This window comes from Falco punctatus, assembly GCF_963210335.1.
Source record: "Falco punctatus genome assembly, chromosome: 10".
Taxonomy (NCBI): Eukaryota; Metazoa; Chordata; class Aves; order Falconiformes; family Falconidae; genus Falco; species Falco punctatus.
Genome location: NC_137590.1, coordinates 1981164 through 1995305, shown reverse-complemented (window position 1 = coordinate 1995305; position 14142 = coordinate 1981164). Strand labels below are relative to the sequence as shown.

At 47.0% G+C, this 14142-nt stretch overlaps 1 protein-coding gene across 1 annotated transcript in view; it reads left to right on the top strand.

Annotated features, from left to right (window-relative positions):
* RALY (RALY heterogeneous nuclear ribonucleoprotein) overlaps positions 1-14142 on the top strand; it is a 157965-nt gene that overhangs the window by 18019 nt on the left and 125804 nt on the right. The window contains exon 1 of the mRNA XM_080405691.1: positions 1-14142. This exon is cut by the window's left edge and continues 18019 nt beyond it. The gene's annotated coding sequence lies outside the window, so the exon portion shown is untranslated.

Sequence of the window (14142 nt, the reverse complement as noted above, 5' to 3'; positions counted from 1 at the left end):
CTCACATCACAACTGGCACTAATTGGCTCCCTTGTTAGCAGCCTCGGAGAGAAGGCAAGGAGCAAACTGCCAAGTAGCCTGCATCTCCTGCAAGCACCAGCAAGACCTGTGCTCCCACCCCAGCACTTTGTGTGATGGGCTGGGAAGTAGGTCCTGATGTTTTGCCTCTTCCCAGGAACATAACATTAGACTCCGCTTTCTAGGCCTGCCAACTTAGCATTAAATTCTCTTATATTTTGTTTGTGATGGAAGTGTCACCCTGACAGATTAACTGAGCTATAACGTATGCAAAGTAATGGGGAAAAAAAAAATGCAGTTGCATTACCCAGTGTTAATGCCGCAAATAGGCACTGCTACCTGCAGTGCTGACTGTCTTGAATGCTAACGGATTGCAGTCCTGGGTGCAGTAAATGAGACATTTTAATGGGGAAAAAAACATCATTTGAGGTTCACCTACAGCTAAAGGAAGGGGAACCACATCTGGGAAGTGGTTCTGTGGTGAGTACAGTGGTTCATCTATCAATATTAATAATAACACATAAAACTGTGCCTTGCATATTATCTCCCAATGAGCAGAAGACAGACACTGAGTTCCATGTAATTTAATTTCAATTAGTGCATTGGAGCTTTTTAAAGAATGGACTATATATTCTTCTACAGTTACTTGCAGACTATTAAACACAATGCAGAAAAATTATTATGTAAATGAGAATTATCTTATTGGCTTTAGTATCTTTCTCCCTCTTCCTTCCCCGGGTAATTGGGCAGGTATGTGCTGGAGAAAAAACAGATGATGGGAAATGTGAATAATGAAATCTCTGCAGCACTCTCTCCCCTTAGATGCAGAAGCCCAAAATACATGTGTGTGTCAGTTTAATTTAATTTGCTGTTAATTAGCTTAAACAGTAGTCTTACCTTCCTTTGTTTTCACTGCATTTCTGTCTGGGCTCTCATTAGGCAGTGTGATAAAGCAGGTGCTTGTTAAAAATACCATAAATGCCTATTTACATTACAAAGCTATTCCTAGCACTTGTGGTAAAGGAAACTGAAGTCTGGTCCCTGGATACAGCTGGTGGGAGAGGGAAAGCAGCACCCTGTTTTCACGTGTTTAAACCCCAAAACATTAATTCCCAATACTAATAAGACAAGAATTTAAAATACAAGGTGCAAAAGCATCCCATAAGTAAGTAGGTGTTTAGCTTTCTCCGAAGTGAGGTGGACAGTAGACATTCAGAAGTCTGCCTGGAGGATTTAGGTGTTCAGTTCCCACCAATTTCTAAAGCATGTAAGGAACTATATGAAGATCTCCCTTAAATGAACATAATTCAGAAAGGAAACTCCCAACTATTTAATTCAGACCAACAAAGGAAATATAAAATCTAGGGTGGATTTTTATCAGCATGGATAAAACTGGGAGACTGCAAACTGTGAACAGACAGGGAAGAGAAAGAAGAGGTGGGAAAGAGGCAGCAGGGATGGAAAAGGACATGTAGAAAGAATTCAGCATAGGGTAGCGTGCTTTCAAATATTGATATGGAAAAGGTATAAATAGAAACAAACGCATGCTTGTGGAGCTAATAAAGGTCTTGTTTACAAGTGAGCAGAGCAATTCATTAAGAATGGGAACAAGCACCTGCTCTGAAAATAAGGAAAATACTTAATTAAAACACTGAGAGACTGGAGAAAGTGATTGGAGTGCAAGTGTGCTCAAGAAAGACAGAAGTTCAGCACCTTTCATTGCTCACCTTCAGCATTTCTCTGCAGCGTAGCTGCCCCACAGCAGAGGCCCGTGGGAAAGCCGGCCCCCATGCCGGCCAGCAGGGATAGTGGGCAGCTGTTTCTCAGGACTTTATTCCAAACACTATGAAGCCCAAGCAAAACCCCCCACCTCAGCTCATTTCTCATTTTCCATTCAGTGGCTTCTCCAGCTCCTTCTTTTCATTTTACTTATCTACAACTAGAGAAAAAATGCAGGCAGGGAGCAAAGTCTGAACTTCCTGGTGAATATCCTGGTTCCATTTGTGGAGCAGACGTTCCCAGCCACACCTCAGGTCTGCAGATGTAGGGAATTAAGTTGTGGTGCTGTCAGATTAAATCCTTCCTTGTCTTCATCTTCGTGAGGACCCAGCTCTTCGGCCATGCCCATGACACCTCTTTACAGAGCCAGATACATTTGATAAGGTTGTGAGACCTCAATGCTGGCTAAGAAGGAAGGAAGATGGTCAAATAACCTCAAAAATAACTGTGGAGGTGAGTGTGGAGGGCAGCAAGAAGAAATGGCTGGCTGTCTCCTCTGACCTCCCTCCAGAAGAGATCTCTGGAGCCTGCCTACTCCTGTCATGATGGGTGTCTCTTTGAGGCTGAGATGGACCCCAGTTCGCTTGGCCTGGACCCTGCTGAGCAGCGCCATGGCGCACATGGCTGCACAAATGCAAAGAAGGCGTTTTCCCAGCACAGGTCTGTCTTACCAAAGCAAGGAGGAATTGCAAGAGGCATTACTCAGTGTGGTAGAGCTGGTTTAATCACCTCCAAGGTGTGCTTTGCCAGAGCTAATGCTAGTCATCTATCTTTCTCCTTCCCAGACAGAACTGCTATTCATTTTTCTCCTCTTTTGCTTAGTAGGAGTTGGAAAAAAACATCTAGAAATTGTCCTGGTAGCATGATGCCATCCTTGCTGTGGGAGCCAGCGTGCCATCTGCCCAGGTGCTCTCTGCCACTTGCTGTCGGGGTGTGTGATAGCTCTGCAGCACTGCTCTTAGCACCCCTATTCCTGTCATCTGGAAAAGGGGGGCTTCTCTTGAGTTCAGTACCAATGGAAGACAAGTATTTTTCCCTGTTGCATTGAGAAATCTCCTTTTTCCTCCCTGCCAGTGAGCTCTGCCTGATACAGACTAAGGAAATAATTCAGCTGTGACTCCTGGGAGGGCTGTGGATGCTACTGGGAAAGGGTTGGAAACTGCCAGTTGGCAAACCGGACTTCCCACCAATCCATCTATAACCTAACATTTGGGGTGAGGATAATCAGGCCCCATACCTGGATAGCAGCCCCGAAGCAAGCATTTGCTTTCCATGGGGTACAATTCAGTAACCACTGGTGGCAGGCATTGCGCTGGGAGGCAATATCTGAGTGAGGGGCTGTCGTCTGACCCCTCATTTCTTTGTGCACCGGGGGACAAGGAAGTCCTATGTCCTTTGTTAGCCTCTGCCTGCTTTCTGGCCGAGTTCAGCTGTACTAGCCCATGCTGTTTCCAAAAAGCCTTGAAGATTGTTGGAGCAGATGTATCTATATAGTCAGTTCAGCCCAGGTTTGATCCTGCTCTTGGGACCAGAGCATCAAACCCTGAAGCTCATGCTAAACTCCTGCCTCAGCTGGAGCTCTGCAGGGGTGGAGAAGCCCAAACCTTGATCATGGGAGTTGCACTGACAAGCTGTTGGCAGGGCTGAAAGCTCTCCAGACGTATCTCTTTTGAGCTTGTGCTTCCCCTTCTAGTGCAAATGACCCCAGCCAGGCAAGCACACAGCAGTGGTGGGACTGTCTGCTTCCCCACTCATCTTCTCCTGGGTTTGCTGGGACCATCACAGGGGTGACTGCCCATCTTCAGAGCAGAGCAGCCTTTCCCTGCCCCAGCACTTGGCGCTGGGTATTTACACTCAGGGTGGAGAGGGTCTCTTGCAATAGCTGTGTTGGACACTTCACACAAACTGGTCCCGATGTCCCTGACAGGCAATCACCCCATGTCTGCTCAGCAAAGGGATCATGTTTTCTCAAGCTGTTAGGAGTTGAAGATGGGCTTGGCCTTCCTGTAGGCCGCTATCAGGGATGGGTTTGTAGGGCAGACGGAGACCAAGCTGCCCTGGTCTCCCCTAACATCCCAGTTGTGAGGACAAGGCGTAAAGAGCCCATTTGTTCGGTCTGCCAGTATGATCTGATCTCATACCCTGTCTTTAGCAGAGGAAGCCGTTTCCCCTTGAGCAGTGTTATGCACTTTGCAGTTATTTCTTTAAAACTACTTAGTTATACATTTGCTACATGTTATTTTGAATTCTCTTGAAGATCAAGGACGCTACAAAGCCAGCAAGATAAAATTAGCATCTGAGCTGTAGCCTTTGCTTGGTATAAGAAATGCAGATCAGCTTCACTTGCAGTGAATGCTGGAAGGTGAATTTCATTTACGTCTTCCTTTCAGCAGACCTAGTTCTGCCATCCTTGTTTGGTTTGAGTGCCACCACAGCCCGTAAGCTGTCCTGGTAGTTTCTGTAAGGCTGCTTCCACAGAAAAGTATCAGCCAACAGCATGGGTGTTGAATTGAACCTCAAACTGACAAGAAATCAGTTTGTTCAAAATCAGTTCTTATTTACTCACAATGTGATCACTGGGTGTTCCAACAGGGAGTCAAGGGGGAACAGTCAGGCTGGTTTAAGTTTGTGTACAGCTCTCAGGAACCCTAAGCACAGCACCAAGCCTGGGGTTTTAAAAGGCATTTGAAGGTGAGAGAGTGCGTGGAGAAGAGCTGCTGAAATGACTTGAAGATCGGAGGAGTGCTGTGAGGTGGGGGCTGTAATGGCCTATCAGTTTGGGTTGTGCCAAGGCTCAGGAGGCATCTGATTGTGGTGAGTGCTCTCAGGGGGACAAAGCAGTGGGTCTTGAAGGTCACTTCAGCTTTGCAGAGGTAAGCTGAGCAATCCCTGGAGGAAACAAGACATGTGTGTTAAAAGTGAGCATAACCATCAGGAGGTTTGATCAAAATGGCAGCCTGAAGACTTTGTCTTGATACCTGTTCCTCAAGGCAAATTTCTAAGTCAGATGCTTTTCAGGGACGTAAGTTTCATAGAATCACAGAATACCTTATGTTGGAAGGGACCAATAAGTATAATCCAATAAGGATCATCTGATAAGGATCATGAAGTCCAACTCCCTGCTCCTTGCAGGATTACCTAGAACTAAACCATGGCAGAGAGTGTCATCCAGATGAGCCTTGAATTCTGTCAGGCTTGTGTCGTGACCACTTCCCTGGGAAGCCTGTTCCAGGAACTGGCCACCTCTCAGTGAAGAACCTGTTCCTAATGTCCAATCTGAACTTCCCCTGATGCATCTTCATTCCATTTCCTTGTGTCCTGTCACCAGAGAGGAGATCAGCACCTTCCCCGCTGCTGCCCCACTTGGAGTTTAATCAGTTTTAGCCCTATACAAATTCATAATATGGAAACAAAAGAATAAAAGCCCATTTCATGTACCAGACATCAAATGAGATAATCTATGGCCTCTTCTACTTCCAAAATGTCTAAGCTTCTGGCTTTCAGTCTCAGTAAGTCAGGTCACTCTATGAGGGCAGGTTCTCCACCAAGTCGACAGGAAGAAACCAAACGCTCCAGCTCTCTTCTCTGATCTGCTCTGGGGCACTGCTCACTTCTTGCGCACAGCCCTCACCGCATCGCCAGCACAGCCTTGGGTCCCTGCTCAAGTCCAACCTTGCTTCATGCCCCATGGCTGCAAACTAGTGCTGGACAAACTTCAGGAGACAAGGTCAGGGCTGTGTCCCCCAGCCCAGCACCACTCCAGCACAAAACAGCCCCTTCCTTGCATTCAAGTGAGGGCTGGAGCAGACTGGGACAAGAAATGCTGGGCAGAAAACCAAAGTTTAGGTCCTTACTTTTTTCCTCTGGCCACCATTTAAGCCTTCACCTAATCCATCCTCCTATGGGTCTGCTGGTGACATACCGTGTTATCTGTTGGTGAACAGGCCTAAAATTGACAGCCTTCACAGCATTGCCTTGGCCCCATTAGGTTTCATAGATGAAACATTATCTTCTCAACCTGGACCAGGAGGTGACTGGAGGTGCACCTACATGATGGACACCTGAGCTGAACCCTTCAGGTTCCGCAGTCTTCCTGTCCAACAGCTCAGGAGTTAAAGTGTCAACTCCAGAAGCAAAGGCTGTGTTTGAATGTAGTACATCCTCATCTTCTCTTCTTCTGTTCATGGTGGGTCATCCAGGGGGACAAAGAGTCAAAGGAGGAGGAAAAATTAGAACTGCAGCAAAGCTGCCTGGAGATGTAAATGGGGTCTCAGAGGGGACAGTCAGGATTAAAAGACCCATTTTCAAAACTGGTAAATGACTGTGGATGATTTATGTTTACATATTCTGCATCCAGAAGCTAAGGAGCCCTATATTTCCAGCTAATTAATTCCCACTGAAATAAGGGATGCATTTTCTGTCTCTCTATTTGCAGATGTTTCAGAATATTTCTGAGTTTTTCTTACAGATTTTGAGGTGATTTACTGAGTAAGATCTAAGTTGGGTTGTCAGTGAGCATAAACGGGTGTCAGTCCCTTGATCTTCATTGATTTATATCCATTTATGCCAACGCAGGATTATTCTTTCAAGAAGGTAGCTATGAGTCCAAGCTTTAAAGCCTAAGTTGTTTTAATTGGACTCATAGGTAAAGTGTTTCATGTTTCCAAAGTGAATACTCAATAGGATGAATTCAAAGACACTTTCACAAAGTTACCAATACGTGCTTAGAAGTAGGTGTTTCTGGGAATACTGCTGTCATTTATGCTAGTGTATTTACAGCAAGCCAGCAAGAAGCAATGCAAATGCAGTCCATCTGGAACCACTGGCACTAGCATCCATTCAATAATAGCAACCAGGCAGATCTGGATGCTTAAAAAAGATAATGTCATATGCAACCACTTTCTTTGTTAAAAAAGGTAAAGTTGCACGTTGACCTAAAGATAGATGGATGCCACAAACATCCTGATCCAGACTTCAGAATCTGGGTCTTCGTATCCAGATATTTTTTGTTTGTTTGTTTGTTTGTTCCGTTAGAGAAATATGACTGCCAGTGAATTTTAGTTCTGGAGCCAACTTCTGCAAAATCTGAAGGAAGTGGGAAGCTGGATTCTGTCTACTTTGCTAACACACCAGAACACTGCCCTCATTCAGAAATCCCTAGACTATAGCTGAGAGAAAATGCTCTGCTTGTGAAACAGTCCTGCATTGCCTTTGGTCACAGGACAATAAAACCTTAAAATGAGAGCCCAGAGGAACAGAGCAGGGTGCTGCTCATGGCCCAGCAGAGGCTGGTCACCGTTGCTGTGTTTATTAGAGAAGAGAGCACAGCATAAGCTGTCATAGCAGCAGGTCACTGTCCCAGCATGGAAGGGACAGGGACAACTGATGAACTGCTGATATTTTAAGGATTTCTGTTGATACAGTCAAGTCCTTTTTTCCTAGGGAAACGAGTAAAGTCCTTAAGGACCATGGATGACCAGGATTCCCAGTAAGTAGTAGTAGCACCCAGTAAGTTTTCTGCGTTACTGGTTTATGGTCAGGTTAATATTCCCAAATAAAAGACAACCAAGGGAGAGGCAGGTCACGTGTCGTCTTCCATTGCACAGAGTTTCACTGTGAAATACATAGAAAATTAAGGAGCCTACAGTTTTTGCAAGTAGGTTGCTTGCTTGTCTTCTCTTCCAATGGCCATGGTTAAAAAGAAAGGCCAGGAAGAGAGGGAACGTATTTCCTCTTTCTAGCATCTGCCTGAAACACCCCTGAAATGGTTTGCTTGGTCCCCAAGTCACTCTAACATGAGGTTCACACTTTTCTTTCTGCTGTTATTTTACATTTCATTACCCCAGTGTTTTCAGATGAAAATAGTCCTACTCCAACAGATGACTGGAAGCGTGGTTTCTCTCTGCGGCAAACACATTGTTTCTCTGCTCTTCCTCAGCATTCAGGTGAACCAGGAGCACTCTGCATCCTCCATAATGGTTTCTCCTCAGATGCTGGGACTGATGTGATGGCAATTTCTGTGAGTTCTGTTACCTGTCCTAACACAAAATGCATACGTGTGTGCGTACATCCACACACTATTTTTCACTGCCTGCTTCCAAGCTGATGTGGGAGCTGTGGGGAAAAGATGAATGTTATTTGTCAGTTTGGTCTGCTAATTACAGGATGTGGTTTTTGGAGAAAAAAAAAATTGTTTTCACTTGCAGTCTTTCCAATCTGTTTTGAATTAGGAGACACTCAGGATTAGAAAGTGTTTTCTCATTAGAACAAATGTCACAGAATTAAAAACCTCTTCATTTAAATTCCTCCTAATGTTCTTTGGCTTGAACAAGTGAGCTCTTAATGTCCATTTTAATTAAAGCATTTCAATGGGATTTCAGCTGGGCACCTAATGACAGCAAATCTCTGAGAAGTGGATGTGGTCCAACTAAGAAGGGGAATTCCAGGGTGGGAACTTCAGCAGAAGCTGTCCTTTTTTGGCTTTTTAGGGAAAAGTGTTAAAGGAAACACAAATTAAGATCTGTCTAGAAAAATGATCTCATGCTTACAGTGGGCAGAAATACTGCATGGTTTGGGAGATGCTGGCTGGGGGTGTTAGGTTTTGCAAAGGGGATGATCTGCTTTTCCCTGAGCCTCTATGAACTTTTCTCTTTTTGCTGCTGTACTGGTTTGTAAGTCATCAGCGTAGGCTCTGGCAGCTAAGCAGGATTGCTGGCCACAGGCTTTAGCACCCTGCCTCTACTGCCAGATTCCTCCTCTCTCCCATCCACTGACCCCAGATTTCTCATTTCTATTCAGGTAAAAGTTTCATCCTTCCCCCATCTCCCCGGCCAGCTCCCACGACGCTGGATCCATGTGCCAGTCACACCCACAACTGCAAGTGCAAAAGACCTTGTTACCTTTCTCGGGAAAGAAGTCCTTCGAGATGCCCGATGATTTGGGCAAGGGCTGCTGGACAAGTGTCTGGTGGTTACAGGAGGGCGGTACATAAAGTACTGGGGAATAAAGCATCATTCAAGCACGTTCACATTCCTTTCCTAGAGCACAGAAATGGCAGAGGGAAGCACACTGATGGGGAAGTGGATTATCCAGCCCCTCAGTGCTCTTCTTTTCCAGCTACTGCCTGGACAGCACCACTGCCCCTGCTTCTCCCTTTCCCCCAGGAGCAGCTTGGGGCACCACAGAGGGAAGAAGCTGGTCCCTGCCTCTGCTTCACTGTGTGGCCACCGTCCCAGGTGGATCTAAGGGCAGGAGAAGGATCTGAAGGCCAAGAGCCAGCAGGTAGTGAGAGCAGCATGTGGCCAGTGTTTCTCCATAGTCAGTGTACACCTTGAAAGAGAAACAAACTGTAGGATCAGATCTCACTGATGGAAATCTGACAGCTCTATTAAAGTCAGGAACTTCCCCTGGGTTCACACCAGTAGTGTCTGGCTCACTATCTCCCTCCTTGAGTGACAAATAAATCTGGAGACAGTTAATAATGAAAGACTATTAAAATAAGATTTAGCCTTTATTGTTCTTGTGCTTTCACGATTTGTCAGGCACTTGAACCAAACAAAGGAAATGTCAATCTGGGAAACACTGCTCATACCCATTTGGTAGCAGATTTATTGGTGTTTGTGCCCAGGCACCACCCAAGGGGGGAGGAGTGCTACCTGGGCACGTGCTGCCACATGTCACTAGCATTTCTGCCCCCTTCCCTCAGGACAATCATTTAAAGCAGTCACCTTGACTTGATAGCTCAGAAACAGTACCGCTATTGGAGCTGGGCAGCATTTCTGGGCCAAAAAGCATCTTGACAGACAATGTATTGTTTTCAGGAAGAAAATGTTGTCAGCTTGATGGTTTAACCTCCAAAATTCAGACAAAGAGGTTCATTTTGAATGATCCTTGGAAGTAATACTCTTTGTTTGCTTCCCCCTCCCTATCTTGTTAATCACTTCTATTTCTTTTTAGAGAGAATCCTGTTTGTGCTCTCTCACATTCACAGCTTATGAGCTGCTTCATATCCTGGGTGAGGTAGAGTGAGTGCTTAAGAACATATCTTTGGTTTTCTTACTTTGACAGCAGCAAGAAAACATGAAAATAAGCACAGGTTTTGTTTTCAGACCATCTTCAGCTGCATGTAGTGTGCAGTTCCTGGAAGAAAAGGCACTTGGATACACACAGCATACACACAGGAACAAAAAACAATGCCAGTATTAATTTTGCATTGTGCAGGAGTTCCTGCACTCGTGGCAGCAGCAACGTGCAGGAGACTGGCATGAAATGTGCCACCCTTCCCCAGTTGTGGGGCAGCAGTTGTATGGATACAGCACAGCCACGTTAGAGGCATCTGGGTTTTGAGATTGTGTTCACTGAGTTTTTTCTCCTTCCACATGAAGTTGGAAGAACCCCAGCTCGCCCACTCCAACATCCTTTTATTGTTTTTAGACTGACTTTGACATGGGGTGGAAAAAGAGAATTGACAGAGGTAAGATCCAAGGTCAGAGCTGCTCACCCGTCTCTGTCATCCCACTGAGCTCATAAATTGGTGTTAATACCTCCTGGAAAAAACAACAAATATAAAAAGAGAACCTTGCTCACACTTGGAAGCATACCCATTACTGGGGCAGCCACTGCGGAGTGTGAGTCCAACAGGACTGCAAGCGCAGACAAAATCCAAAGGCTGTTCAGCGCTGTTCAGTCCAGCTATGGTGCCCAGCCCCTGGCAGCATCCTGCCCATCTCCCAGTGCAAGCAGGAAAAAGCTGCCTTTTTAGACAGCTTGGTTTCTTCAAACATCATAAAGCACCTATATATTTTTTGTTACTCTGCTATTAGAAATCTACTCTTGCAGAATGACCTTTTTTCCCACTTGTTCTTTAAACAGCTACTTATAATGGGGCTGCGTGGTGTGGAACGCACAAATGAGTGAGCAGCCTTTGAGATGCACCCCCGTGTCCCCTCCACTAATGATTCTCTTGAATGGGATTCATAAAATCTATTGTTGCTGCAGATTGGCCACGGTGTGACTTTGGAGAAAATTCTTTCTGTGTTGACACTGTTGCTTCATTGTTATTCTTTCTGTATCGGTGGAACAAAATGAAAAATTCATTAAAAACAGAGAAAAAAGGGAAAGAAAGAAAACCAGCAACATTTCTCTATCTCCCAGCAGAGTGATAGGGGAGAGAGGGGTGAGAGGGTTAAATGTCTGAAGGATTCATAGCCACACAGCAGTGTCCTGGACAAACATGTAATAAAAAGGACCTGTCACTTCCTTTACAGTGTATGCTATCACATTAGGAGCCAGAGAAGGACCTCACAGGAGGACTTGCTTTCTTCAGGATGTTTCAGCAGGCAGGAACCCCTCGGAGCAGCTCCAGGAGCTGTGCTTTGGCCACACGGAGCTCCCCAAGCAGTGTGCTCTGCTTTTGGCCCCTCTCTCCAAGCCTGGCAGGTCCCCATGCGCTCTCCTTTCCAGCGGGGCTGGTCCCCACGGTCCCCACATGGTCTCAAGTTCCCAAGGACATCACTTTTTCTCTGGCCTGCCCCTAGCCGAGGAGGTGTGGGAAACAGGCATGGACAGGTTCTGCCAGCAGTGAGACCCAAGGACCAGCTCCCCCACCACACAGATGCTGTTGATGGGCTCCCAGCACCTCATTTTCCAGCAACAGCACTGGTAACTGGGAGACTCTGCAGGCAGCTGCACACAGCCCTGTGTTGACTTCTAGGGCCTGACTGAATTTCAGAGTCTGCATTCTCCAGGACACATTTTAAGGGATATCAGCAGTACAGAACCTATTGCTAGGCACAGCCAGAAGAGCTGTGCCATTCCCTGGAGACCTTCCTCACCAGTGAGACCACAGCAAAATTGCTCTGTGTTAGTCCTTCAGCCTTAGGACCAGCACATGACCTGTGTTCAGGGCAGACTGACCAACAGGCTTGGAACAGCAGATCCTCAGCTCTGAAGATCAGAGTTCCCCCATCCACCCTTTCCTGGGGGGAGGTGGACAAGGAGCATTGTCCTAGTGACAAAGGTGAACAAGAAGTGTTGTGATTCCTTACACGGGATCTCACAAAACGCCATTTACCTTGGTGCTGGTAAGGATTTTGGCAGAGTCTCCCAGAGCATCCTGGTACCCAAGTCAGGACATCACAGTCCAGACAGTGGCTTTGTAAAGCAGCAAAAGGCTGGCTGAATAGCCAGGCTCCAGGGAGGTTTGGGGTGGGTTGTACTCTACCTGGAGATCAGTTACAAGGGGCAAGACCACCTCTTACAAAGGGAAAGACCCCTCAGTGGTCTTTCCTGGGACCTATTCTAATAGCCCTAGCAATGGCCTCCAGAGGGGACAAAATGCAACCTCAAGTTTGCAGATGGCACCAAATATGCAGTCAACGTGTGAGGGCAGGGCTGCCACCGGGCAAGGGCTGCATGGGCTGGTGGAACAGGCCTACAGGGATCTTACAAAACCCAGCGAGGACAAGTGTGAAGCCCTGGATGCAGGATGGACTGTCCCCTTGCCTTGGGTTGGGAACTGACTGGCAGGAGAGCAGCTCTGCTGCAAAGGCCCTGGGGCGCCACTGGGCAGCAAGTGAAGCTTGAGGAGCAGCGCACCCAGCAGTGAGGACAGTGACAGCGGACCGGGCTGTATGGTCAGTTTACAGAGGGTGATGCCTGCTTCCTCTCCTCCGCACGCACCAATCACATCTGGAACAGCACATGCAGTTGGGCCACCTCCAGGACAAGAAATGTGGTGCTAAACTGGAGTAAGTCCTGCAGACTCCCAGGAGATCAGGTGAGATCGCCAAGGTCCCTTCCAGCCTGAGCTCTCCTGGAATTTTGTAGCACCTCAGTCCTCTTCCCAAACGTGCTGCAGGTCTGCTCTGTAGCTGCAGCTTTTTATTCTCATGACAGGTCTCAGTCTCCATGATTATCACTATGTTACTTTTCCATCCGATGAAAGTGACATCCCAAAACCCAATTATGTAAATATTTTTAAAAAATAAAAATGACAAAACATTTCTCAGGATCCCTGCTTAGGAATTTCACAGGGAAAGAATAATTCTTTTTGTGATCAAGAGACTTAACTTCAAAACACCCAAACTGTAGGTCTCCATGGGGCACCTTTCTGCAGGGTTATTAATAAGAAATAATTGTTTTAAGTGCAGAAAAGTATGTGTACTTTCTATTCCCTTCCACAAGCCCTGCATCACTTGTCCTTAATGAATAATGAAAAACGCTTTTGTACTCTATTGCTTCTCACCCATAGATTTTAACATGCTTGTTAAGCAGTTACAAATAGGACCTTAAAGAAAATCAGGTTTTGATGAAACCTTAATTCTGGACTAATAGGAGACACACCTACTTTTGCAGAAGTTTACAGATGTCACTGGGGCTTTTATGGGTTGAGAATTTTGGTCAAAAAGCCGAATGCCTCAACACTGGAAAAATATCACTAAATTATTCTGAAATGCTATTGCATAGCTCCATAGGAATTATAATGTCATACCCCTTGATCCTCCTTCTGGAAGGAACAGGAGACTGCCTTGCCCCAGACACGCACTCTGAACGCAGGACCGCCCTGATTCTCTGCCTCCCCTCGCTCTCAGGGGGTGACTTGTCATGGGAAGCAAAACGTGAGGAGACTGTTTTCCAAGGAGAGAGGGAGCACAATGTCCCATGACAGACTAGGGTATTTGGATTCCAGTGGAAAATCCAATGAATTCCACTGGGAAGCTGACGTACTTTTGCCTTTCAACCCTTCTATAGGAAGCCCACTCTGCAGGTGAAAAACTGAAGCTTGGAAGAGATGTGTGAGTTGCCCGAGAAAAATTAAGCTGAAAGGACAGTTAAATTCTTCACGTTTGGATTGGTAGGTGCCCAGAGAACTCACCTCCAGCCCACAGGCAGACAGGTCTTGGTGCTGGCAAGAGCATTCACCTTGTGAAGGGGTCTTCCACCACCGAAGAACCCAACCTTCAGAGGTGTCTCCTGGGCACCTCATCCCTCCCACCAGCCTCAGCAGCAGCAAGCATCGTGCTGGGTCGTTTTGTGTGAGCGAGTTACGGAAGTGCCGCCGTAGTTACGCTGGCGTCGGTGGCAAATACTTCAGGGGGGACGTGTCTGCGCCTTGATCGCCAATTAACACCCGTGCCGCGGCGCCGGGCCAGAGAGGTGGGTCGCGCCTGCAGGCGGGCCCTGGCCGTCCGGCAGCGCCGGGGGGGGCTGTGCCGGGGGCGACCCGCGGGGGGTCCCACCGACCGGGAGCCGCTTCCCGGGGGCCGGGGCCGCGCGCCCCCACGGTGCCGCCGGCGCGTCGCTGCTCCCGCGCGCCCCGGGGATGACACGGGGACATCCGTTCCG